The sequence below is a fragment of the Loxodonta africana genome, chromosome 19 (assembly GCF_030014295.1).
Source record: "Loxodonta africana isolate mLoxAfr1 chromosome 19, mLoxAfr1.hap2, whole genome shotgun sequence".
NCBI classification, from domain to species: domain Eukaryota; kingdom Metazoa; phylum Chordata; class Mammalia; order Proboscidea; family Elephantidae; genus Loxodonta; species Loxodonta africana.
In genome coordinates this window covers 61,490,640-61,518,362 of record NC_087360.1, presented here as the reverse complement: position 1 = coordinate 61,518,362, position 27,723 = coordinate 61,490,640, and the positions used below count along the sequence as shown (strand labels likewise).

Below are 27,723 nucleotides of genomic sequence, written 5' to 3'. Positions count from 1 at the left end.
CTCATGATATGGAATCTGACTTACCCCAGAGTAAGTGAGAAAAAGTAAGAGAGAGAATCCAAGATGGAAGCCAGTCCTTTAATAACTTAATCTTGGAAATGATAGCCCCATTACTTCTTTTTTCGTATTTTATTAACTGAAGCATGTCAATAAGTCCAGCTCACTCTCAAAAGACTGGCATTATACAAGGACATAAATACCAGGAGGCAGGGAACACTGGAATCCGTTTTAGAGGCTGCCTACTATAGAGGGAATGCAGAATTGATTATTAAAAGATTAAAAGCCTTTTGTTTAATATAATTCAAAGAAGCAATACAAACGTGGTGTTTAAGACTCTATTGGGTTTGTTAAGATAGCTAGTATTGGCATTAAGTAAATCGTATTTTGAAATTTAACTGTTTTGTTTACTCATCCATGTTTAATAAGTCTATCATTAAAATGTTAACCTAACCCCACTACAACTGCATCCACATATGCATCCTGGATGAATAGATTTTTTTAAATGAATTTTATGTACTAATTTTTGATTACAGTAATTTTTAAAAAATTTTATAACGATGTGATTCTTCTCTGTTTTTCTGTTTATTTTTCTTATATTTAGTATTCAGATGGTTTATCCTTGGAGTCATTTGCTGTCATTATTGTGCAGTTACTTGGCCTTCAACTGGGATTAACTTATGACAGTAGTACTGACGCCTGCCTTTGTTCAGGCGATGTTTGCATAATGACGCCAAAAGCATTGTAAGACATTTTCTTTATTAAGTACACGTATTCCTTCTTGGAGGTTTTTTATTGGGGGGATTGGAACCTTTGAATTTCTATTAAACAAACTGAATTGTCAGTTATTAAGCCCTATACCTAATAACTGCAGAATACATATTCTTTTCAAGTGCAAATGGAGCACATGTCAAAATGGGCCATACTCTGGGCTATAAAGCAAGTCTCAATAAATTTGAGAGTATAGAAATCACGTAGAATATGTGCTCTGACCATAGTGCAATTAAATTAGAAGCCAATAACAAAAGCTAACTAACTATACTGAACTATATGGAAATTAAGTGTACCAGACATGTAACGAAAATATTGCTTGGCTCAAAAAAGAAATTACAATAAAAATCAGAAAATTTTTTTAGTAGAACAATAATGAGAATGCAGTCTATCAAAAATTGTAGGAAGTGGCTAAAAATGTTCAGAGGAATATTTATAGCCTTAAATAAATATATCAGTAAAGAAGAATATGAAATTAATGATATGAATTTCTATATAATGAAACTAGAAAAAAAAAGAGTAAATTAGGAAGTAGAAAAGCAGAAATCAATGAAATTTAAAACTAAGAGCATATAAAATAAACAAAGTTAAAATTTTCATCTTTGAAAAGATTAATAAAGTTGGTAAGCCACTAGCAAAACTGATCAAAGGGAGGGAGGAGAGGGACAACAGATATTACTAGCATCAGAGTTGTGAAAATGGATATTGCTAGATTTTAAGCACAATACGAGGACATTGGAAACCCTGGTGGCATAGTGGTTAAGAGCTACAGCACTAACCAAAAGGTTGGCAGTTCAAATCCCCCAGGCACTCCTTGGAGACTGTATGGGGCAGCCCTACTCTGTCCTATAGGATTGCTATGAGTCAGAATCCACTCAATGGCAACAGGTTATAATTTTATGCATGTAAACTCTACAAACTGGTGGAAATGAAAAAAATTATGGAAAAGAAACTATTCAAAACTGACACAAGAATAATAAAATCAAATATTGCTATGCTGTTTAAAGATACTGGACTTACAAACTTACCACAGAGAATATTCCATGCTGATATGGCTTCAGTGGTGAATTCAATTCAACATTTAATGAACAAATCATACCAAACATGCAAAACATCTTTCAGAGAACAGAGGAAGGGGGGAATTTCTAGCTCGTTTTATAAGACTGGCATATCTTAGAACCAAACCTGATAGGGAAAGAAGTACCAGTAAAAAAAAAAAAAAAAGTCACAGACTAATAATTCTCATGACAATAGATGCAAAAACCCTAAACAAAATATTGACAAAAGTGAATCTAGCAATATATAAAATGGATAATACATCATGACAAAGAGGCATTTATCTGAGGAACGCAAGGTTGGTTAAATATTCAAAAATTTATCGTATTAATAGAACAAAAAGAGAAAACTTAGAAGATTGTATTGATACAGAGAAATCATTTGATACAAATTAATGCTCATTCATATTTAAAACTCTTAGCAAATTGAAATCAAAAGGAACTTCACCAGTCTGATAAAGGATGTCTACAAAAAATCCTGCAGCTAGTATTGTACTTAAATGTGAAATATTAATTATTTCTCTTCAAGGTCAGGAATAAAACAAGAATGTTCACTTTCACCATTTGTATTCAACATTATCTTGGAGGCCTTTACCAGTGAAATAAGAAAGGTATAGAAAAAAGCATAAAGGGCATGAAGATTGCAAAGGGAGAAGTAAAATGATCTTTATTCACAGATGAAATGTTTTTGTACCCAGAAACTTGAAATAGTCTTCATATAAACTTTGACAACTAACAAATTTAGAAGGTTGCTAGCTATAGGTTTACTATTTCTATATCTATATACATGTTTATCATATAGATAGATATATAAACATGCTATAAATTTATGTAGTATATATGTTACATACTATATATACCTACATTTCCCACAGATAAAATTGGAAAGTAAAGTAGAAATATATTTAAGGAAAATGTGCAAGTCTTCTATACTCAAAATTGCAAAATATTGCTGAAAGAAATTAAGGAAGGATTATGATTTGGAAGACTCAGTATTGTTAAGTCCTCAATTCTCCCCAAGTACTTGCAGAAATGGACAAGCTAATTTTAAACTATATATGGAAATTCAAAGGAATTAGAATAGCTTAGAGTGTCTTGAAGGAGAGCAAAGTTGAAGGACTTAAAGTACCAGATTCAAGACTTACTTATATAACCATAGTAATTAACATTGAGGAACTGGCATAACAATACAATATATGGTCATTTAGTTTTTTTAAAAAAGTTCCAGTGTAATTGAAGACAGGAAGATCAGAAAGTCTTTTCAACAAATGTTGCTGTGGCAAACAGAGGTGAACCTCAAAGCTTATTTTATAACATACAGATTCATAAAACCTGAATAGGAAAGCTAAACTCTAAATGTACTAGAAGAAAACATGGGAGAACATCATCATGAGTTTTGGGTAGGCAAAGATTTTTTTGACATTACAAACATTCAGTAACTACAACACAAAAGTATAAATTTGACTTGATCAAAATAAAAAAATATATATCTTCTGGTCATCAAAAGAAAATATTCACAATATGCATATTGAAGGAAGGACTTTAACCGGCATATAAAAAAGACCTCTGCCACACACACGCAGAAAAAAGCACATTACACAACTTTTAAAATAAGTAAAAGAGCAGCATCTTCACAAAAGAAGGTATCTAAGTGGCAATTATGTATATGAAAAGGTACTCGACATCATTAGTCATCATTGTAATGGTAAATAAAATGACCAGACACCCTCCAGAATGGCTCAAATGAAAAAGGTGACACCACCAAATGCTGACTACAATGTGGAGCAACCAGAACTTTCATACACTGCTAGTGGAAACATATAATGGACAACCGGTTTGAAACACTGCCATTTCTAATAAAGTTGAATATATTCATTCCTTATGACTCAGAAATTCCACCTCTAGGTATATGCCAAAGAGAAATGAAAGGGATAATCAGAGCCTCGATTTTTCATTCCATTACAGCAGCAGGAGTGAATCTTGATTACTCTAAGCCTAAGAACATTTTGGTAACCCTATATCCCCTTCCACCACTTGTCTGTCATTTTGTCTTACTGTGGTGGCTTGTTTGTTGCTGTGATTCTGGAGGCTATGCCACCAGTATTTCAAATACCACTAGGGTTACCCATGGTGGATGGGTTTCAGCAGAGCTTCCAGATTAAGACAGACTAGGAAGAAGGACCTGGCTGTCTATTTCTGAAAAAAATTGGCCAGTGAAAACCTTATGAGTAGCTACAGAACATTTTTATTTTGATCAAGTCAAATTTATATTTTTGTGCTGGAACATGAGCCGCTTAGGTTGGAAAGTTCTCAAAATTCAACTGGGGAAGAGCTGCCTCCTCAAAGCCAAGTTGACCTTAAAGACATGGATGGAGTAAAGCTTTTGGGACCATCATTTACTGATGTGGCACAACTCAAAATAAGAAGAAACAGTTACAAACAGGCATTAATAATCATAACATGGAATGTATGAAGTATGAATCTAGAAAAATTGGAAATCATCAAAAATGAAATGGAATGCATGAACATTGATACCCTGGCATTTGTGAGCTAAAATGGACTGGTATTGGCCATTTTGAATCAGACAATCATATGGTCTACTATGCCAGGAATGACAACTTGAAGAGGAATGGTGTTGCATTCATTGTCAACAAGACCATTTCAAGACCTATTGTGAAGTGCAATGCTGTCAGTAATAGGATAATATCCGTATGCCTACAAAGAAGACCAGTTAATAAGACTGTTATTCAAATTTATGGACCAACCACTAATGCCAAAGATGAAGAAATTGAAGATTTTTTATCAGCTTTTGCAGTCTGAAATTGATAGAACATGCAATCAAGATGCATTGATAATTACTGGTGATTGGAATGCTCACGTTCAAACCAAAGAAGGAGCAGTAGTTGGAAAATATGATCTTGGTGATAGAAATAACTTTGGAAATTGCATGATAGAATTTTGCAAGACACATATCTTTTTTCAACAACAGAAACAGTGACTATACAGTAAACCTTGATGGATGGAATACACAAGAATCGAATGGACTACATCTGTGGAAAGAGAAGATGGAGAAGCACAATATCATCAGTCAGAACAAGGCCAGGGCCCACGGCAGAACAGACCTTCAATTGCTCATATGCAAGTTCAAGCTGAAGCTGAAGAAAATTAAAATAAGTCCATGAGAGTCAAAGTATGACCTTGAGTATATTACACCTGAATTTAGAGACCATCTTAAGAAAAGATTTGATGACTGAAGACCAGACAAGTTGTGGAATGACATCAAGGACATCACACATGAAGAAAGCAAAAGGTCATTAAAAAGACAGGAAAGAAAGAAAAGACCAAAATGGACGTCAGAGACTCTGAAACTTGCTCGTGAACACAAAGTAGCTAAAGCAAATGGAAGAAATGAAGTAAAAGCTGAACAGAAGATTTCAAAGGGCAGCTCGAGAAGACAAAGTAAAGTGTTATGACAAAATGAGCAAAGACCTGGAGTTAGAAAACCAAAAGGGAAGAACACGGTTGGCATTTCTCAAGCTGAAAGACTGAAGAAAAAATTCAAGCCTCAAGCTGCAGTATTGAAGGATTCTGTGCTCGGCTGCTAACCAAAAGGTTGGCAGCTTGAATCCACCAGCCACTCCTTGGAAGTCCTATGGGGCAATTCTGCTCTGTCCTATAGGGTTACTGTGAATTGGAATTGATTCCATGCAACTGGTTAGGTTATAGGCAAAATATTGAACAATGCTGGGTCCTTCTTCCTAGTTTGTCTTAGTCTGCAAGCTCAGCTGAAACCTGTCCTCCATGGGTGACCCTGCTGGTATCTGAATACCAGTGGCATAGCATCCAGCATCACAGTAACATGCAAGCCCCCACAGGACAGCAAACTGACAGACAGGGGGCGTGGGGGGCGGCGGGGCTAAGACAGACTAGAAAAAGGACCTGGCAGTCTAATTCTGAAAAGCATTAGCCAGTGAAAACCTTATGAATAGCAGCAAAACATTGTTTGATATAGTGCCGGAAGATGAACCCCCCAGGTTGGAAGGCACTCAAAAGACGAGTGGGAAAGAGCAACCTCCTGAAAGTAGAGTTGACCTTAATGATGTGGTTGGAGTAAAGCTTTCAGGACCTTCATTTGCTGATCTGGCATGACTCAAAATGAGAAGAAACAGCTACAAAGATGCATTAATAATCGGAACCTGGAACCTCTAAAGTATGAATCTAGGAAAATTGGAAATCATCGAAAAATGAAATGCATAAACATTGATATCCTAGGTATTAGTGAGCTGAAATGGACTGGTATTGGCCATTTTGAATTGGACAATTATATAGTCTACTATGACGGAAATGACAACTTGAAGAAGAATGGTATTGCATTCATCATCAAAAAGAACATTTCAAGATCCATCCTGAAGCACAACACTGTCAGTGAAAGGATAATATCCATATGCATACAAGGAAGATCAGTTAATATGACTATTATTCAAATTTACGCACCAATCACTAAGGCCAAAGATGAAGAAATTGGAGATTTTTATCAGCTGCTGCAGTCTGAAATTGATCAAACATGCAATCAGGATGCATTGATAATTACTGGTGATGGGAATATGAAAGCTGGAAACAGAAGAATGATCGGTAGTTGGAAAATATGGCCTTGGTGATAGAAACAATGTCTTAGATCGAATGATAGAATTTTGCAAGACCAATGACTTCTTCATTGCAAATACCTCTTTTCACCAACATCAACAGTGACTATACACATGGATCTCACCAGATGGAATACACGGGAATCAAATTGACTACATCTGTGGAAAAAGACTATGGAAAAGCTCAATATCATCAGTCAGAACAAGTCCAGGGGCCAACTGTGGAACAGACCATCTATTGCTCATATGCAAGTTTGAGCTGAAACTGAAGAAAATCAGAGCAAGTCCACGAGAGCCAAAATACAACCTTGATTATATCCCACCTGAATTTAGAGACCATCTCAAGAATAGACTTGATGCGTTGAACAGTAATGACAGGTGAGTTGTGGAATGACATCAAGGACATCATGCATGAAGAAAGCAAGAGGTCATTGAAAAGACAGGGAAGAAAGAAAAGACCAAGATGGATGTTAGAGGAGACTCTGAAACTTGCTCTTGAATATAGAGCAGCTAAAGCAAAAGGAAGAAATGATGAAGTAAAAGAACTGAATGGAAGATTTCAAAGGGTGGCTCGAGAAGACAAAGTAAAGTATTATAATGGCATGTGCAAAGAGATGGAGATAGAAAACCAAAAGGGAGAAACATGGTCGGTGTTTCTCTACCTGAAATTACTGAAGACAAAATTCAATCCTGGAGTTGCAATAGTGAAGGATTCTATGGGGAAAATATTAAATGATGCAGGAAGCATCAAAAGAAGATGGAAGGAATACAGAGTCATTATACCAAAAAGAATGAGTCGGCGTTCAACCATTTCTAGAGGTAGCATATGATCAGGAGCCGATGGTACTGAAGGAAGAAGTTCAAGCTGCACTAAGGGCGTTGGCAAAAAGCAAACAAGGCTCCAAGAATTGAAGGAGTGCTGCAAGTGCTCACTTGCCTGTGAGAAAGACAGCTACCTGGTCTACTTTTGTGGGTTGTAATCTCAATGACAATTTGATTATCAGAACCTGTGCATGCTATTTTGGTCTGCTTAATTTATCTAGTGTCATTAGAGCTTCTTCTGGTCACTGTTCAGGCTGTCTGAATGGATGGAAGACAATGCTTCCGTCATGGTTGCCCAGCTTCTCTCATTGGGCAGGCCCACAGGGACAAAGAGCTTTCAGGACCAGACATTTTTTGTGACATGAGCTTTCCTATCTGTGGGAGATATAGACTGCTTTCTTGACTGTGCATTCCTTGTGGCAGGAGCCCCTTTGTCAATGTGCTCCATCCTTGAAGTGGCTCTTTGTAACGGAGGGGAGTCTGAGGACCAGCAATTAAGGACAGTACTTCCGCTGGTCACTTGCAATTAGCAGAAATCCTAATTGGTTCCCCCTGTCGATGGTGCCAGGTTCACTTGGTGCTGTTGACAGGACTCCTTAGGGGAGTAGTGAGCCTACCTGGGCTGCCTTCTGCAGCTAAATTGGGATCCTGGAAATGTCAAGCCCGGATCTTTGTCTTTTGCTGGGCAGAGGGTGTAAGATGCTTTGTTCTTTGTTGTTGTTCCAGCCGTGAGAGCCCATATAAGTTTGCCTCCCCCTTTTCACTTTTCAGAATTTTCTTCTGTTACTTTTTGCATTATTTCCAGGGTTTATGTTTGTATTTAATGAGAAGGAGCAGGGAGAAATGAATTACACCATCTTGTCTGGGCTGGAAGTCTATAACTGATTTTTATTTGAAAAATGTTTGATTATGGAGAGCAAATACAAGCATGTTTATATTAGCATTTACAGAAATTGCATTTACACAAAAATGGAATTAAATAGATAAAAGTATATTAAATATTGGAGGCCTAAAATCTAAAATTCAGTTGTTTGACACTTGAAAGATAAATAAGAATGACACAGTTCCTTTGTTTAAAGGTTTAATAAAAGTTATAGATTATTAGATATATAATAGGTCTTCCTTGTATAAAGCAGGGTAAATGACAACAAAATGTTTTAAAATATGTCATTTTTCATTACAACAATTTTCTTCATGGAATTTGAATTTTATATTGAAACGTGATATATTTAGATGGTATTTTAAATTTATTTATCTAAATAAACATTTCCAAAAGTGTGCTTATTGTTTTCCATTAATAATGTTCTTGAAATCTCTCACGAAAGCATCATACATTTGGGGAAATACAGAGATATACAGAAATAATATTTGTCATATCCGTATTTTTCTATTTTAGCCACGTTGGAGGTGTAAAGGATTTTAGCACCTGTAGCTTGGATGACTTTAAATATATTGTTTCACAGTCTGACCTTAAATGTCTTCAGAATCGCACTGTTGATATACCAGTTTACAAAGCACCAACGAGAATATGTGGCAATGGAATGTTGGAACCTGGTGAACAATGTGATTGCGGAACTAGTAAGGTTAGTAGATATTTTTTCAAAAAAATTTGTCTTTTATATGTATATAATAACCAGAGAAGAGGAAAGATCTTGTTAGAAAAATATACTTGAGAAATACATTCTTTTTTGGGGAAGACGGAAGCCTTTGATTCTCCTCCTCAGGTTGTTTTGGGATGTGTGGAGCAGAGGTCCCTTAGATAATGTTTGTTTTAAAAAAAAAAAAAAATGCCTTCCAAATTTCTATAGTGTATGGTTCAGCTCCAAACTTATACTTCGTGACCACAAAAAGTGTCTGGCAAGTTTAATAAATATATCCTTAACAACGAGCAGTTACAAAAATAAAGAACATGTAAAGACTATAGACTATAACCAGTGATAACAACATGGGTTGTTTGCTAATATAGGGAGAAAAATATTCTATTGCAGTATATCTATTCAATGGAAAACTACCCAACAATAAAGTTGAAAGAAACGATAACACATGCAGCATTACAGATGAGTCGCAAAAAGATTATGTTGATAGAAAGAAGCCAGATTCACAAGGTTAGGTAATGTATGGTTCTACTTATGTTAAATTTTAAAAAAATTGAAACTAATGTAATAACATTACATTACATGCTTCCTGAGGGGGCACACAATCTTACCTTTGTATTTTTGTTGAATTTCTTGTGAGACTTGATTAGTTCATCATTCATTTTACTCTGTACTGTTGCTGATGAAGACCTCATAGTAAGAAGAGAAGTCATCTCTCCCATTTTCTTCTTTATTTGTATTATTATTATCATCATTATCCTCATTCTCATCTTTTATAGAACTTTTTGAAGTCATTTATCCATATTGTTAAGGTTAGTTGAAGCGAATTAAAAATCAACAATTCTTTACTTAGGTGTGTGTAACGTGCAGTGGAATCCACATATTGAATGCTGCTTTATTTAATTATATTTTCATCTCCAGAATTGTATTAGTTATTTGTCAAATCTTTTTGATCCTTTTGTGTGTGTGTGATTTGTCTATTTATTTTTATTGTGGTAAAAGATACATGACAAAACATTTGCCAATTTAACAATTTTTACATGTGTTATTCAGTGACATTGATTACATTCTTCATGTTGTGCAACCAGTATCACTATCCTCTTCTGAATTAATCCACCATCATTAATATTAACTCTGTACCCCCTAAGCAGTAACTCCTTCTTTTCTTTCCCTCCCACCTCTGGTGATCACTAATAAGATTTGGTTTCTACCTATTTGATGATTCCATGTAAGTGAGATCATCCAGTATTTGTCCTTTTGCAACTGACTTATTTCATTTATCATAATGTTTTCAAGGCTTATACACCCTGTGGCATTTTTCAGGACTCCATTTCTCTTTATGGCTGAATAGTATTCCATTGTATCTATGTACCACATTTTGTTTATCTGTCCATCTGTTGATGGACATTCAGGATGTTTCCATCTTTTGGCTATTGTGAATAGTGCTGCAGTGAGCACTGGTGTACAAGTTTCTGTTTCTGTCACTGCTTTCAGTTCTTTAGGTTATATACCTAGGATTGGGATTGCTGGGTCATATGGTAGTTATATGGTTAGCTTCTTGAGGAACCACCAGATTGTTTTCTACTGCACTTGTACAGTTTTGCATTCCCACCAGTAATGCACGAGGGGTCCAATTTCTCCATTCTACTGGGGGTGAGGAGATGCTACATTATTGTGGTTTTGATTTGCATTTCCCTAATTGCTAATGAGCAAGAGCCGTGGTAGTGCAGCGGTTAAGCACTCGACTGCCAACCAAAAGCCTCTCTGAGGGAAAAAGACATGGCAGTCTACTTCCTTATAGATTTACAGCCTTGGAAACCCTGTGAGGCAGTTATGCTCTGTCCTATAGGGTTGCTATGCATCGGAATTCAACTTGAAGGCAATGGATTCGGGTTTTTTGAGTCTCTAATGAAGGATCCCTGGTAGCACAGTGGTTAAGCACTCCACTGATATCCGAAAGGCGAATGGTTTGAACCTACCAGCTGCTCTGAGGTGGAAAAGACCTGGTGGCCTGATCCCGTAAAGATTACAGCCTAGAAGACCTTCAGAGCGGTTCTACTCAGTCCTATAAGGTCGGTATGAGTTGGAATAGACTCTACGGCTAACAGCAACAATTGCTAATGACATTGAGCATCTTCTCAGGTGTCTGTTGGCCATTTGCAGCTCTCTTTAGTGGAATGTCTGTTCAAGTCCTTTGACCATTTTTGACTGGGTTGTTTTTCTTTTTGTTGTTAAGTTTTAGACGCTTTAAAAAATATATTTTAGGTATTGTCTGTGTCAGATATATGGTTTTCCGAATCTATAGATTGTCTCTTCACTTTGTTGATAAAGTCCTTAGATGTTAGAGTATTTATTTTTGTTGCGGTCCCATTTATCTATTTTGACTTTTGCTGCTTGTGCTTTCGGTGTCGTAGTAGATTGTTAAAAACTACGCCTAGTAGCCATACCCTTATGTTTTCTTCTATGAATTTTATGATTTTTAGGTCCTTAACCCATTTTGAATTGGTTTTTATATATTGTATGAGGCATGGATCCTGCTGCATTTTTTTGCATGTGGAAATCCAATTTTGCCCACACCATTTATTAACGAGTTTCTCCCCATTTAATGAACTCAGCACCCTTGCTGAAAATCAGTTGACTGTAGATGTATGGGTTTATTTGTAAATTTTCAATTCTATTCATTTGGTCTATATGTCTATCATACCAGTATCAGGCTATTTTGATTACCGTGGGTTTATACCTAAAACCAAACCCACTGCTGTCAAATCAGTTCTGACTCATAGTGACTGTATAGGAAAGAGTCAAACTGCCCATAGGGTTTTCAGGGCTGTAAATCTAAGGAAGCAAGATTATCACATCTTGCTTCCACAGAGTGGCTGGTGGGTTCGAACTGTCAACCTTTTGTTTAGCATCCAAGCTGGTAGTGTGCCACTAGGGCTCCTTACTGTACCTTTACATTATGTTTGAAAATACAGAAGTGTGAGTCTTCCTACTTTATTCATCTTCCTCAAGATTATTTGGGCTATTCAGGGTTCTTCCATATAAGTTTGAGAATTGGTTTTTCCATTTCTGCAAAGCAGGCTGTTGGAATTTTGATGGGGATTGCACTGAATTTATAGATTGCTTTAGGTATTATTGACATACTAACCATATTAATTGCAATTGATGGTCTGTTCCACAGTCGGCCCCTGGCCTTGTTCTGACTGATAATATCAGGCTTTTCTATCATTTTTTTCTACAGATGTAGTCAACTTGATTTCTGTGTGTTCCATCAGGTGAGGTCCATGTGTATAGTTGCTGGCTGTTTATGTTGGTGAAAAAAGGTATTTGCAATGAAGACTCATTGGTCTTGCAAAATTCTGTCTTTCAATCTCTGGCATTGTTTCTGTCACCAAGACCATATTTTCCAACTACCAATCCTTCTTCTTTGTTTCCAACTTTCACATTCCAATCACCTGTAATTATCAATGCATCTTGACTGCATGTTCAACCAATTTCAGACTGCAGAAGCTGATAAAAATCTTCAATCTCTTCATCTTTGGCCTTAGTGGTTGGTGCGTAAATTTGAATAATAGTCATATTAACTGGTCTTCCTTGTAGGCATATGGATATTATCTTATCACTGACAGCATTGTACTTCAAGATAAATCTTGAAATTCGAAATGTTCTTTTTGAGAATGAACGCAACACCATTCTTCCTCAAGTTGTCATTCCCCACATAGTAGACTCTATGATTGTCTGATTCAAAATAGCTAATACCGGTCCATTTCAGCTCACTAACGCCTAGGATATCAATGTTTGTGCATTCCATCTCATTTTTGACGATTTCCAATTTTCCTAGATTCATACTTCATACATTCCAGGTTCCAAATATTAATGGATATTTGCAGTTGTTTCTTCTTATTTTGAGTTGTGCCACATCAGCAAATGCAGTTCCTGAAAGCTTTACTCCATCCACGTCACTAAAAGGTCGACTCTACTTTGAGGAGGCAGCTCTTCCCTGGTTGTCTTTTGAGTGCCTTCCAACCTGGAGGGCTCATCTTTCAGCACTATATCAGACAATGCTTTGCTGCTATACATAAGGTTTTCACAATAGGGTTCCTATGGGTCAGTAATTGGGTAAATTTTAGTATAGATGAGATCACATTATCTAGCAGGAAGAGGCAAGAATATAAATGAATATTAGCCGTATAAAATAATCATGAAAATTACTTCTGGTGATAAAAATATAAATTAAATGTATGGAAACAATAGCATATAATATAAGAAGAGAAGATTTTAAGGTGCTTGTATTATGCAAGACAAGATTAAAAGTACTAAATTGCATTAAAAAAAAACCCAAACCCATTGCCATCAAGTCGATTCCGACTCACAGCAACCCTATAGGACAGAGTAGAACTGCCCCATAGAGTTTCCAAGGAGTGCCTGGTGGATTTGAACTGCTGACCTTTAGGTTAGCAGCTGTAGCACTTAACCACTATGCCACCAGGGTTAGACTTGATAAATCAAGGATTCATATTATCATCTATGAGAAAACCGCTAAAATAATATAAAATATTGTATGTTACCAACGTGTCTCTAACTTAACAGAAGAGAAAAAAATGGAATAATAAACATATGGAAACAACACAAAAGAAGGTAAGAGAAGAAAGAAAATAAAAACATATATATAAGTCAGGCCTGAAATTAGAAGGGTGGTTGACTTAAATCCAAGTGTCTCAATAATTACATTAAATGTAATGGACAAAATGATTGACAGATTAGGTTAAAGGAAAAAAAAAAAAGTAAACCCAATCACCTGCTGTTTCTAAGACTCAAAGGAGATACACTCACATATAAGGACATAGAAAGTTCAAGGTAAAAGGAAGGAAAAAGGTAATTATATAAACACTAGCCATAATGAAGCTGTTGTAGCTATACCAATAACAGATGAAAGAAACAAGAAAGCAGATATTACACTAAATAAAGGAAACAAAATGTTTTCAAAGAAATGAAGAGTGATATCTCATAATGTTGAAAGCAATAGGGACCTGGTAAATGTTTAACAGCTGACTCTCTAAAAGAAAAAAAAAAAATATATATATATATAAATTCATTAAAATTATGTTGATATAAAAGAGTAAAATAGAGGAATCAAGATGGGGCATAAGCAGCGGCATGATCCTGTCCTCCCACAACAACATGAGGAAGCTCCAAACAGAAATAAGTGGAATGACCTCAGAACTTTGGAAACAGTCAAAGACTTAAAACATCTAAATGAATGCTGAATCAAGAAAAAGCCAGCTCTCTCAGGTGTCTTAAAAGCTTGTAGGTGGAACTATTTTAGGTGAAGGGAAAGACAACACACAATACAGGAGAGGTCAGCACAACTGGACTAAACCAAAACCAAAAAAGTTTCCTAAATGAACTGAACACTTTGAAGGCCAGCGAAGCAGGGGTGGGGGCTGGGGGACCATGGTGTCAGGTGACATCTAGGTCCATTGGTATAATAAAATCTATTAAGAAAACATTCTGTATCCCACTTTGGAGAGTGGAATCTGGGATCTTAAATGCTAGCAAGTGGCCATCTAAGATGTATCAATTGGTCTCAACCCACCTGGAGCAAAGGAGAATGAAGAACACCAAAGGCACAAGGTAATTATGAGTCCAAGAGTCAGAAAGGACCACATAAACCAGAGACTACATCAGCCTGAGACCAGAAGAACTAGATGATTCCCAGCTACAACTGATGACTGCCCTGACGGGAAACAAACAGAGAACCTCTGAGGGAGCAGGAGAGCAGTGGGATGCAGACCTCAAATTCTCATAAAAAGACCTGACTTAATGGTCTGACTGAGAATAGAAGGACCCCGGAGGTCATGGTCCCCAGACCTTCTGTTGGCCCAAGACAGGAACCATTCCCAAAGCCAGCTCTTCAGACAGGGATTGGAATGGACAATGGGATTGAAAATGATACTGGTGAAGAGCGAGCTTCTTGGATCAAGTAGACACATGAGACTATGTGGGCAGCTCCTGTCTGGAGGGGAGGTGAGAGGGCATAGGGGTTCAGAAGCTGGCTGAATGGACATGAAAATAGACAGTGGAGAGGAGTGTGCTGCCTCATTGGGGGAAAGCAATTAGGAGTATACAGCAAGGTGTATATAAATTTTTGTATGAGAGACTGAGTTGGTTTGTAAACTTTCACTTAAAGCACAATAAAAATTAAAACAAAACAAAAGAAAAAAGCTTGTAGGTGGGTGTCGTGGATTGAATTATGTCTCCCCAAAATGTGTGTATCAACTTGATTAGGCCTTGTGTGGTTGTCCTACATTTTATGATAGTGATTTTATGTTGAGAGGATTAGGGTGGGATTGTAACACCACCTTTACTCAGGTCACCTCCCTGGGGTATGACCTGCACCACCTTTTACCTCTCCAGAGATAAAAGGAAAGGGAAGCAAGCAGAGAGTTGGGAACCTCATACCACCAAGAAAGCAGCACCAGGAGCAGAGCGCGTCCTTTGGACCCGGGGTCCCTGTGCCTGAGAAGCTCCTCGACCATGGGAAAATTGAAGACAAGGACCTTCCTCCAGAGCCTACAGAGAGAGAAAGCCTTCCCCTGGAGCTGAAGCCCTGAATTTGGACTTTTAGCCTACTTTACTGTGAGAAAATAAACTTGTGTTTGTTAAAGCCATCCACTTGTGGTATTTCTGTTATAGCAGCACTAGATGACTAAGACAGCAACCATCTAGGATAATCCACTCGTCTCACCCCATCTGGAGCAAGGGAGAATGAAGAAAACCCAAGACACAAGGGAAAGATTAGTCCAAAGGACTAATGGACCACTACTACCACAGCCTCCACCAGACTGAGTGCAGCACAACCAGGTGGTGCCCAGCTACCGCCACTGACTGCTCTGACAGGGATCACAATAGAGGGTCCCAGACAGAGCTGGAGAAAAATATAGAACGCAATTCTAACTCACAAAAAAATGTCCAGATTTAATGGTCTAACAGAGACTGGAGAATCCTCAGAGTATGGCCTCCAGACACACTTTTAACTCAGTCCTGAAGTCACTCCTGAGGTTCTCCCTTCAGCCAAAGATTAGACAGGCCCACAAAACAAAATGAGACTAACTGGGCACACCAGCCAGGGGTAAAGATGAGAAGGCAGGAGAGAAGGCTGGTAATAGGGAACCCAAGGTCGAGAAGGGAAGGGTGTTGACACGTCATGGGGTTGGCAACAAATGTCACAAAACAATATATGTATTAACAGTTTAATGAGAAACTAATTTCCTCTGTACACCTTCATTTAAAGCACAATAAAAAAAGGAAAAGCTTGCTCTTGAATAGTAGCCATTTTTTTCCTATTATAGGCACTTTTCCTCCTGTTTTTGATGTAGTTAGGTGCCGTCGAGTCGGTTCTGACTCATAGCGACCCTATGCACAACAGAATGAAACACTGCCTGGCCCTGAGCCATCCTTACAATCTTTGTTATGCTTGAGCTCATTGTTGCAGCCACTGTGTCAATCCACCTCATTGAGGGTCTTCCTCGTTTCCGCTGACCCTGTACTCTGCCAAGCATGATGTCCTTCTCCAGGAACTGATCCCTCCTGATAACATGTCCAAACTATGTAAGATGCAGTCTCGCCATCCTTGCTTCTAAGGAGCATTCCTATTATACTTCTAAGACAGATTTGTTCCTTCTTTTGGCACTCCATGGTATATTCAGTATTCTTCGCCAACACCACAATTCAAAGGCGTCAATTCTTCTCCGGTCTTCCTTATTCATTGTGCTTATGATGCGGTTGAAAACACCATGGCTTGGGTCAGGCACACCTTAGTCTTCAAGGTGACATCTTTGCTCTTCAATACTTTGAAGAGGTCCTTTGCAGCAGATTTACCCAATGCAACGCATCTTTTGATTTCTTGACTACTGCTTTCATGGCTGTTGATTGTGGATCCAAGTAAAATGAAATCCTTGACAACTTCAATCTTTTCTCCGTTTATCATGATGTTGCTCATTGGTCCAGTTGTGAGGATTTTTGTTTCTTTATGTTGAGGTGCAATCCGTACTGAAGGCTGTGGTCTTTGATCTTCATTAGTAAGTGCTTCAAGTCCGTTTCACTTTCAGCAAGCAAGGTTGTGTCATCTGCATAATGCAGATTGTTAATGAGTCTTCCTTCAATCCTGATGCCCCGTTCTTCTTCATATCGTCCAGCTTCTCAGATCATTTGCTCAGCATACAGATTGAGCAGGTATGGTGAATGAATACAACCCTGACACACACCTTTCCTGACTTTAAACCATGCTGTATCCCCTTGTTCTGTCCGAACAACTGCCTCTTGATCTATGTAAGGGTTCCTCATGAACACAGTTAAGTGTTCTGGAATTCCCATTCTTTGCAATGTTATCCATAATTTGTTATGATCCACACAGTCGAATGCCTTTGCATAGTCAATAAAACACAGGTAAACCTCCTTCTGGTAGTCTCTGCTTTCAGCCAGGAACCATCTCACATCAGCAATGATATCCCTGGTTCCATGTCCCCTTCTGAAACCGGCCTGAATTTCTGGCGGTTCCCTGTCTATACACTGCTACAGCCGTTTTTGAATGATCTTCAGCAAAATTTTGCTTGCGTGTGATACTAATGATATTGTTCTATAATTTCCACATTCAGTTGGATCGCCCTTCTTGGGAATAGGTATAAATATAGATCTCTTCCAGTCAGTTGACCCGGAAACTGTCTTCCATATTTCTTGGCATAGAGGAGTGAGCACCTCCAGCGCTGCTTCTGTTTGTTGAAACATCTCCATTGATATTCCACCAATTCCTGGAGCCTTGTTTTTCGCCAGCGCCTTCAGAGCAGCTTGGACTTCTTCCTTCAGTATCATCGGCTCCTGATCATATGCTACCTCTTGAAATGGTTGAATATCGACTAATTCTTTTTGGTGTAATGACTCTGTGTATTCCTTCCATCTTCTTTTGATGCTTCCTGTGTCATTTAATATTTTCCCCATGGAATCCTTCACTATTGCAACTTGAGGCTTGAATTTTTTCTTCAGTTCTTTCAGCTTCAGAAATGCCAAGTGTGTTCTTCCCTTTTGGTTTTCCATCTCCAGATCTTTGCATGTGTCATTATAATACTTTACTTTGTCTTCTCGAGAGGCCCTTTGAAATCTTCTCTTCAGTCCTTTTACTTCATCAATTCTTCCTTTTGCTTTAGCTGCTGGATGCTCAAGATCAAGTTTCAGAGTCTCCTCTGATATCCATCTTGGTCTTTTATTTCTTTCCTGTCTTTTTAATGACCTCTTGCTTTCTTCATGGATGATGTCCTTGATGTCATTCCACAACTCTTCTGGTCTTCAGTCACTAGTGTTCAATGCGTCAAATGTATCCTTCAGATGGTCTCTAAATTCAGGTGGGATGTGCTCAAGGTCATATTTTGGCTCTCGTGGACTTGCTGTGATTTTCTTCAGTTTCAGGTTGAACTTGCACATGAGCAATTGATGGTCTGTTCCACAGTTGGCCGCTGGCCTTGTTCTGACTGATGATATTGAGCTTTTCCATCGTCTCTTTCCACAGATGTAGTCAGTTTGATTTCTGTGTGTTCCATCTAGTGATGTCCATGTGTATAGTCGCCGTTTATGTTGGTGAAAGAAGGTATTTGCAATGAAGAAGTTGTTGGTCTTGCAAAATTCTGTCATTCGATCTCCGGCATTATTTCTATCTCCAAGGCCATATTTTCCAGCTACTGATCCTTCTTTGTTTCCAGCTTTTGCATTCCAATTGCCAAAAGGGGAGAAAATAGAAATAATTTCATATTTGCATGGAATCCAGGCTTTATGGACCCATTGATGCTGTATAAACCCAGAAACTATTGCCCCAAGATAACTTTAAACCTTAACCCTCAAACCTAAGCTATCCCCTGAAGCCCGTCTTTAAACCAGACAATCTTGTTGTTGTTGTTAGGTGTCGTTGAGTCGGTTCTGAGTCATAGCAACCCTGTATACAACGGAATGAAACACTGCCTGGTCCTGCACCATCCTCATAATCATTGCTATGCTTGGGTCCATTGCTGCAGCCACTGTGTCAATCCATGTCATTGAGGATCTTCCTCTTTTTCGCTGACCTCTGCTTTACCAAGCATGATGTCCTTCTCCACGGACTGGTCTGTCCTGATAACATATTCAGAGTACTTGAGATGGAGTCTCCCCATTCTCACTTCTAAGCAGCCTTCTGCCTGTACTTCTTCCAAGACAGATTTGTTCATTCTTCTGACGGCCCATGGTATATGAACCAAACAATAGTTTAGCTTAATTAGTAATTCATGTCTGCCTTGAGCATTGTGCTTTCTTAAAGAATTATCTATGTGAGATCGAATTGACAACAGCAACAGGAAAGGTAAGATGAGAAGCTTAGGGGGCAATAAGTATATGTTGAGGGTGGTGGAATAATTTGGATAAGGATAGTGAGAATGGTATCACATTTTAAGAACACAATGTCACTAGAGGGTATACATAGAAATTGTTGAAATGGTGTCTCTTTTGCTGTGTATATTTTTACGAAAAAAAATTTTTTTAAGTAAAAAAAATGTTTAAAAAAAAAGGGTCATGGTTTGGGTCAGACACACCTTAGTTAACAAAGTAACATCTTTGTTTTTTAAAACTTTAAAGAGGTCTTTTGCTACAGGTTTGTCCAATGCAATATGTTGTTTGATTTCTTGACTGCTGCTGCCATGGATGTTCATCCAAGTAGAATTAAATCCTTGCCAACAGTTTTTTCTCCATTTATCACGATGTTGTTTATCAATCCAGTTCTTAGGATTTTTGTTTTCTTCACATTCAGGCTTAATCCATACTGAAGGCTGTAATCTTTGGCCTTCATCAGTAAATGCTTCAAGTGGTCTTCATTTTCTGAAAGCAAGGTTGTGTCATTTGCATATTACAGGTAGTTAATGAGTCTTCTTCCAGTCCTGATGCTACATTCTTCTTCACATGGTCCAACTTCTCAGATTATTTGCTCAGCATACAGATTGAATAAGTATGGTGAAAGGATACAACCTTGAAGCACACCTTTCCTGGTTTTATACCACTCAGTATCCCCTTGTTCTGTTCAAATGACTGCATCTTGATCTATGTATAGGTTCTGCATGATCACAATTAATTGTTCTGGAATTCCCATTTTTCATAATGTTATTCACAAGTTGTTATGACCCACACAGTCAAATGCCTTTATGTAGCTGATAAAACACAAGTAAACTTTTTTTTTTGGTATTATCTAATTTTGACCAAGATCCATCTGACATCACTGATGATATCCTTCATCCATGAAGAGAAACAAAGTTCTGATACATGCTATGATGTGGATGAACTTTGAAAACATCATGTTGAGTGAAACGTCACAAAAGGGCAAATATTGTATGATTCCACTTATATGAAATATCTAGAGACCTAGGTTTATTAGTGGTTACCACGAGTGGATAGGAGGGAGAGGGAAAGGGTGAGTCATTGCTTAGAGGAAAATGAGCTTGTTAGAAATGATAGAAAAAGTTGGAAATGAATAATGGTGATGCTTGCATAACATGATGAACTAAATTAACCAATAAATTGTACATTTAAAAACAATTGAAATGGCAAATGTTTTGTTATGTATATTTCACCATAATAAAAATTAAAAAACAATCAGAAAAGAGTAACAGTTTGTGAATGATAAATATACAGTATCTGCAATTGTAAATCCACATAGCCAATCGATCTCCCAGAATTTTTTTTTTTTTTAATTTTTGTATAACCCTTGTATCTGTAGGCAACCTATGGTTGTGACTCAACTATGATTCAACAAGTGGAGTTGCATCCCAATCTCCTAACTTTTTTCCCAACAAAATTATTACTGTTAAATCTTGTTATGGTCTACTGTTGAGTTATTTCTCACCATAAAAATGATATTTATTAAACTTGAAACCTCCTTTGTATTCACCACTGAGACAATTAATAAAACTGTAAGTCAATCCCTGATTTGTAGCATTTGCCAAAACCCTTACTGTAAATGCTCCCACTATGGCTGATATCAAGTGACATATGTAACATTAATGAATGCAGAGTTGGAAAGAGGTGTGCAGTAGTAAACTATTATATAATATTTTCACCATAGATAGATAATAGACGTAACCTCAAAAGCATAGGCAAAATCAAATTGTGGAACAATAATATGGAAATGTTAGGTTTTTAATATTTACTACCTTTGTTTTTAATTTATTTAAGTATAAATCAATATATAGGCATACCCTTGGAGATACTCCATATTTAGTTCCAGACCACTGCAATAAAGTGCATATCACAATAAAGCAAGAAACTACTTTTTTGGTTTCCCATAGCATGTAAAAGTTATGTGTACACTATACTGTGGTCTATTAAGTCTGCAACAGCATTATGTCTAAAAAATGTACACACCTTAATTAAAAAATGCTATATTGCTAAAAAATGCTAACCATCATCTGAGCCTTCAGTGAGTTGTAATCTCTTGCCTCGATGTGGATGGCTGCTGACTAATCCGAGTGATGGTTGCTGAAGTTTGGAGTGGCTGTGGCAGTTTCTTAGAATAAGACAACAGTGAAGTTTGCTGCTTCAACTGACTCTTTATTTCACGAAACATTTCTCTGCATGTGATGCTGTTTGATAGCATTTTACCCACAGTAGAACTTCTTTCAAAATTGGATTCTGTCCTCTCAAACCCTGCCACTGCTTTATCGACTAAGTTTATGTAATACTCTAAATCCTTTGGTGTCATTTCAACAATGTTCACAGCATCTTCACCAGAAGTAGATTCCATCTCAAGAAGCCACTTACCTTGCTCATCCATAAGAAGCAACTCCTCATCCGTTGAAGCTTTATCATGAGATTGCAGCAATTCGGTCACATCTTCAGGCTCCACTTCGAATTCTAGTTTTCTTGCCATTTCCACCAAATCTGCAGTTACTTCCTCCACTGAAGCCTTGAACTCCTCAAAGTCATCCATGAGGGTTGGAATCAACTTCTTCCAAACTCGTGTTGATGTTGATATTTTGACCTCCTTCAGAGAATCATGAATGTTCTTAATGGCATCTAGAATGGTGAATCCTTTCCAGAAGGTTTTCAATTTACTTTGCCCAGATCAATCAGAGGAACCACTATCTATGGCGTTTTATGAAATGTATTTCTTAAACAATAAGATTTGAAAGTTGAAATTATTCCTTGAACCATAGGCTACAGAATGGATGTTGTTTTAGCAGGTATGAAAACAACAGTGATTTCCTTACACATCTCCATCAGAGCTCTTGGATGACCAGGAGCATTGTCAATGAGCAATAATATTTTGAAAGGAATATTTTTTTCTGAGTGGTAGTTCCCAACCATGGGCTTCAAATATTCAGTAAATCATGTGTAAATCAGATGTGCTGTCATCTAGGCTTTGTTGTTCCATTTATAGAGCACAAACAGAGTAGATTTACCATAATTCTTAAGGGCTGTAGGATTTTTGCAATGGTAGTAAGTACTGCCTTCAACTTAAAGTTACCAGCTGCCTTAGCCCCTAGAAAGAGACTAAGCCTGTCCTTTGAAGCTTTGAAACCAGGCATCGACTTCTCCTCTCCAGCTGTGAAAGTCTTAGACGGCATCTTCTTCCAACAGAAGGCTGTTTCATCTACACTGGAAATCTGTTGTTTAGTGGAGCCGCCTTCATCAATCTTCTTAGCTAGATCTTCTGGATCACACTTGCTGTGGCTTCTGTATCAGCACTTCCTGCTTCACCTTGCACGTTTATGTTATGGAGATGGCTTCTTTCCTTAAACCTCATGAACCACAGGATTTAGAAGAGTGATGAAGATAGTCTTGATAGACTTCAATAGATTAAAATTATGCACAAGTATGCTTACTTATGACATTGTAATTAAGATATAAGTCAATACTACTAAGATAGCTAGAATATCCCCAAACATTTACAAAGTAAAAAAAGGACACTTCTGAATTACTCATGGGTCAAATAAATTACAATGAAAATTAGACCTATCAAAATACACTCATGCTTTTATGGAAGTTTATAGACTTAAATGCATCAGAAAAGGCAAAAAGCAGAAAGACCAGTGTGTTAAACATTGACTTTAAGATGTCGAAAAGGAGAAAATTAAATTCAGCGAAAATAAGAGGACAGAGATAATAAAGTAAAGATAAAAAATTAGTGAAATAAACAACTATTAAGCAGTAAAATGGCTTGAAGGGAAAATTTGTTTCCTTGGAAGAACTAAATAACAAACAAACAAAAAACTCCAGTAACACTGATAAAAACAAAATAAGAAAAGCTATAAATAACCAATATCGGAATTGAAAAGAGAACATAACTCAGATCCTGCAGATAGATAGAGATAAGAGGATATGATAAAAATCATGTATCAATAACATGAATATTTAATGAAATGAACAAATAACTAGAACTGTAAAGCTTACAAAGCCTTTCCCAGAAGAAACAGTAAATCTGAACTGTCTTGTAACTGTTAAAATAATTGAAACCATATTTTAAAAACTTCTTACAAAAACTACCAGCCCATATGGCTTCTTTGGTGAATTCTAACTAATATTAAAGGAAGTAATGATGCCCCTATACTGTAGTATACTTTGCTGAAAAGACAAAATGAAGAATGGTGCTACATTCATGGTCAAAGGGAGCATTTCAAGATGTATTCTGAAGAACACTGTTGTCAGTGATAGGATAATATCCATACACCTATAAGGAAGAATGGTTCATACGGCTATTATTCAAATTGAGGCACCAAACACTAATGTCAAAGATGAGGAACTTGAAGATTTTTACCAATTTCTGCAGTTTGAAATTGATCAAATATGCAATTGAGATGCATTGATAATTATTGGTGACTAGAATTCCAAAGTTGGAAGCAAAGAAGGAACAGTAGGTAGAACATATGCCCTTGGTGATAGAAACAATGCCTGAGATTGCGTGATAAAATTTTGCAAGACCAATGACTTCATTGCAAATACCTTTGTTCACCAGTTCACCAACATAAACAGTGACTATACCCTTGGACCTCACCAGATGGAATACACAGGTATCAAATTAACTATGTCTGTGGAAAGACAAAATGGAAAAGCTCAATATCATCGGTCCGAACCAGGCCAGGGGCTGACTGTGGAATAGACCATCAATTGCTCATATGCAAGTTCAACTTGAACCTGAAGAAAATTTGAACAGGTCCATGAGAGCCAAAATACGACCTTGAGTACATCCCACCTGAATTTGGGCACCATTTCAGGAATAGATTCGATGCATTGAACACTAATGACTGAAGACCAGATGTGTTGTGGGATGACATCAAGTACACCATACACGAAGACAACAAAAAGTTCATTAAAAAGACAGGAAAGAAAGAAAAGATCAAAATGGATATCAGAAGAGACCCTAAAACACTTTTGAATGTCGAGTAGCTAATGCAAAAGGAAAAAATGATGAACTAAAAGAGCTGAACAGAAGATTTCAAAGGGCGGCTGAAGAAGACAAAACATTATAATGAAATGTGCAAAGACTTGGAGATAGAAAATCAAAAGGGAATAACAGGCTCGGCATTTCTCAAGCTGAAAACTGAGGAAAAATTCAAGCCTCGAGTTGCAATTTTGAAAGGTTCTATGGGCAAAATATTAAAAGATGCAGGAAGTATCAAAAAAAATAAAAAAAAAGGAATACATGGAGTCACAGTACCAAAAATAACTGGTTGACATTCAACCGTTTCAGGAGGTAGCATATGGTCAAGAACCAGTGGTACTGAAGGAAGAAGTCCAAGCTGCATCAAATGAACTGGTGAGAAACAAGGCTTCATGAATTGATGGAATACCAATTGGGATGTTTCAACAAATGGATGCAGCACTGGAAGTGCTTACTTGTCTATGACAAGAAATTTGGAAGACAGCTACCTGGCCAATTGACTGGAAGAGATCCATTTTTGTTCCCATTTCAAAGAAAGGTGATCTAATAGAATGTGGAAGTCATTGAACAATATCATTAATACCACAAGCAAGTAAAATTTTGCTGAAGATCATTCAAAAGAGGTTGCAGCAGTACATCAAGAGGAAATTGCCGGAAATTCTAGCTGGATTCAGAAGTGGATGTGGAGTGAGGGATATCATTGCTGATGTCATATGGATCTTGGCTGAAAGCAGAGAATACCAGAAAGATGTTTACCTGTGTTTTATTGACTATGCAAAGGCATTCGACAATGTGGATCATAACAAATTGTGACTACCATTGTGAAGAACGGGAATTCTGGAACACTTAATTGTGCTCATGCAGAATCTGTAGTCATAGGAACAGAACAAGGGGATACTGGTTTAAATTCAGGAAAAGTGTGTGTGAGGGTTGCATCCTTTCACCATACTTGCTCAACCTGTATGCTGAGCCAATAATCAGAGAAAATGGACTATATGAAGAACAATGTGGCATCAGGATTGGAGGAAGACCCATTAATAACCTGCCATATGTAGATGACACAATCTTGCTCACTGAAAGCGAAGAGGGCTTGAAGCACTTACTGATGAAGATCAAAGACCACAGCCTTCAGTATAGATTACACCTTAACATAAAGAAAACGACAATCCTCACAACTGGACCAATAAGCAACATCATCACAAATGGAGAAAAAAAATCAAAGTTGTCAAGGATTTCATTGTACCTGGGTTCACAATCAATGCCTGTGGAAGCAGCAGTCAAAAATCAAACAACACATTATATTGGACAAATCTGCTGCAAAAGACCTCTTTAAAGTGTTCAAGAATAAAGACGCCACTTTAAGGGCTAAGGTACGCCTGACCCAAGCCACGGTGCTTTCAGTTGCCTCATATGCCTTTGAATTATGGTGTTGGTGAAGAATATTGAATATACCATGGACTTCCAGAAGAACAAACCAATCTGTCTTGGAAGAAGAACAGCCAGAGTACTCCACAGAAGCAAGGATGGCAAGATTTCATCTCAGATACTTTGGACATGTTATCAGGAGGGACCAGGCCCTGGAGAAGGACATCATGCTTGGTAAAGTAGAGGGTCAGTGAAAAAGAGGGAGATAGATTGACACAGTGGCTACAACAATGAGCTTAAGTGTAACAACAACTGTGAGGCTGGTGCAGGACCAGGCAGTGTTTCTTTCTGTTGCTATGAGTGGGAACCGACTTGATAACAGCTAACAACAACATCAACAACGACCACAATGATGCCAATTAACAAAACTGTCAGAGTAACTAATATTTAAGGGAGTAATGATGCCATAAGGAGTCCTGGTGGCACATTGGTTAAGCGCTCGACTTTCATTTCTTCCAAGAAGTAAGGTAGAGTCATTGCTAAAGGGAAAATTCCTGGGGCTATTTAACTGTGAGCTTTGTAAATACATAAATTTTGCTGATGTGATTTATTATGAAAGGAAGAATATAAGAAAATTCTTAAAGAAAATAGTAGTTAATAAGGTGTTAAATAACTGTTACTTCTAAGATTTTTGGCTCCATAGGAGTATGTTAGTATTGTTCAAATTATATGCAATGTAGTCAAACAACACATTTCTTTTGCAAGTTACTGCAGGAGATGTTGGCTTCTATGAATCTCACATAAAGCATGAGATTACTGATACTACACTTTTAAGCAAACCTTCATACTTTGTAAAGATATCTTGTGGTGCAGATTTTTTTGATGGTATGTGATAATATATGATTAAGTAATAATTAATGTTTGTTTACAGAATTGTACACATAAACGATGCTGTGATCCTAGAACATGTTCACTGAAAAAAGGTATGGTATGTGGTTCTGGAAACTGCTGCACAAAAGATTGCAAGGTAAGAAGCAACCTGTATTTAATAATAGCTCAGCATTAAATTTCTTTAAACACTTGTTTTAAGGAGCTGAAAACAGGTCTATACAATTGTTATTGATTGAATTAGTCCACCAAAAATATGTGTTGTAAATCAATGTAATCCAATTTTGGCATCGAGTTTTCTTTGTTGTGTTAATAAGGTCATATCAGTGTAGGATGTATTTTAAGCCAATCACTTTTGAGATATATAAAAAGAGCAGAGTAAGCACAGAAGCAAGAAAACACAAACGGAGAACGACTGATGCCACATGGGGATCATCAGGGAATCAAAGAAGAGAATTGAAAGTGTTACCACAAAACATGGATTCAAGCCCCCTGCCACAAAGCCAATACTGAGACAGGGGTGAGGTAAGCAGCAAGAGGGCTTTACTGTATACCAGTATACAAGAGACAGAGGAGAATGGGCTCCTCCAAAATCTGTCTGTCTGCTGGGTTTTATAGGTTTAGGGCTTAGGCTTAAAGAATCTGGAGAATGGCAGTTCCCCTTTGAAGGGGTGCATGTTGACCGCATTTCAGACATGTTGACCTTCTGTGGATATTCTTTAGAGGTCCCCTGATACCATCCTGGTTTCAGCCACAAGATGGGCCCTCATTGTCTGGTCATCTTGTCCCAGACCTTATTGATCATTGTTCTGCTTGTTCAAGAGGAACATAGGTTAATTTTAAACTTTGTAGAATCATGTTGAATGGGAGAAGGAGGGAGGAAACAAACCACAAATCACAAAATGACCGGGTATGCAAAAGCAAACTATGCAAACCATGTGGAAACAATGCTACAATACCCAGGATGTTAGGCCCCTACAATCTGTTTCTCATGCTGCCCCTTTCAAAAGAGATAAGGATTTTCTCTCAGAGAAGACTTCCCCTAGAGCCAGTGCCCTGAAATTTGTACTTCTAGCCTCCTAAACTGTGAGGAAATCTCTGTTTGTAAAAGTCACTCACTTGAGGTATTTCTGCACTAAAAA

The 27,723-nt window shown here is 37.5% G+C and overlaps 1 long non-coding RNA gene across 1 annotated transcript; it reads left to right on the top strand.

Annotated features, from left to right (window-relative positions):
• Positions 1–352: 352 nt before the first annotated feature.
• Positions 353–27,723, top strand: LOC111751286 (uncharacterized). The gene is made up of 3 exons (XR_010318645.1): positions 353–741; positions 8,685–8,871; positions 26,625–27,723. It is a non-coding gene; the product is annotated as an uncharacterized LOC111751286 (long non-coding RNA).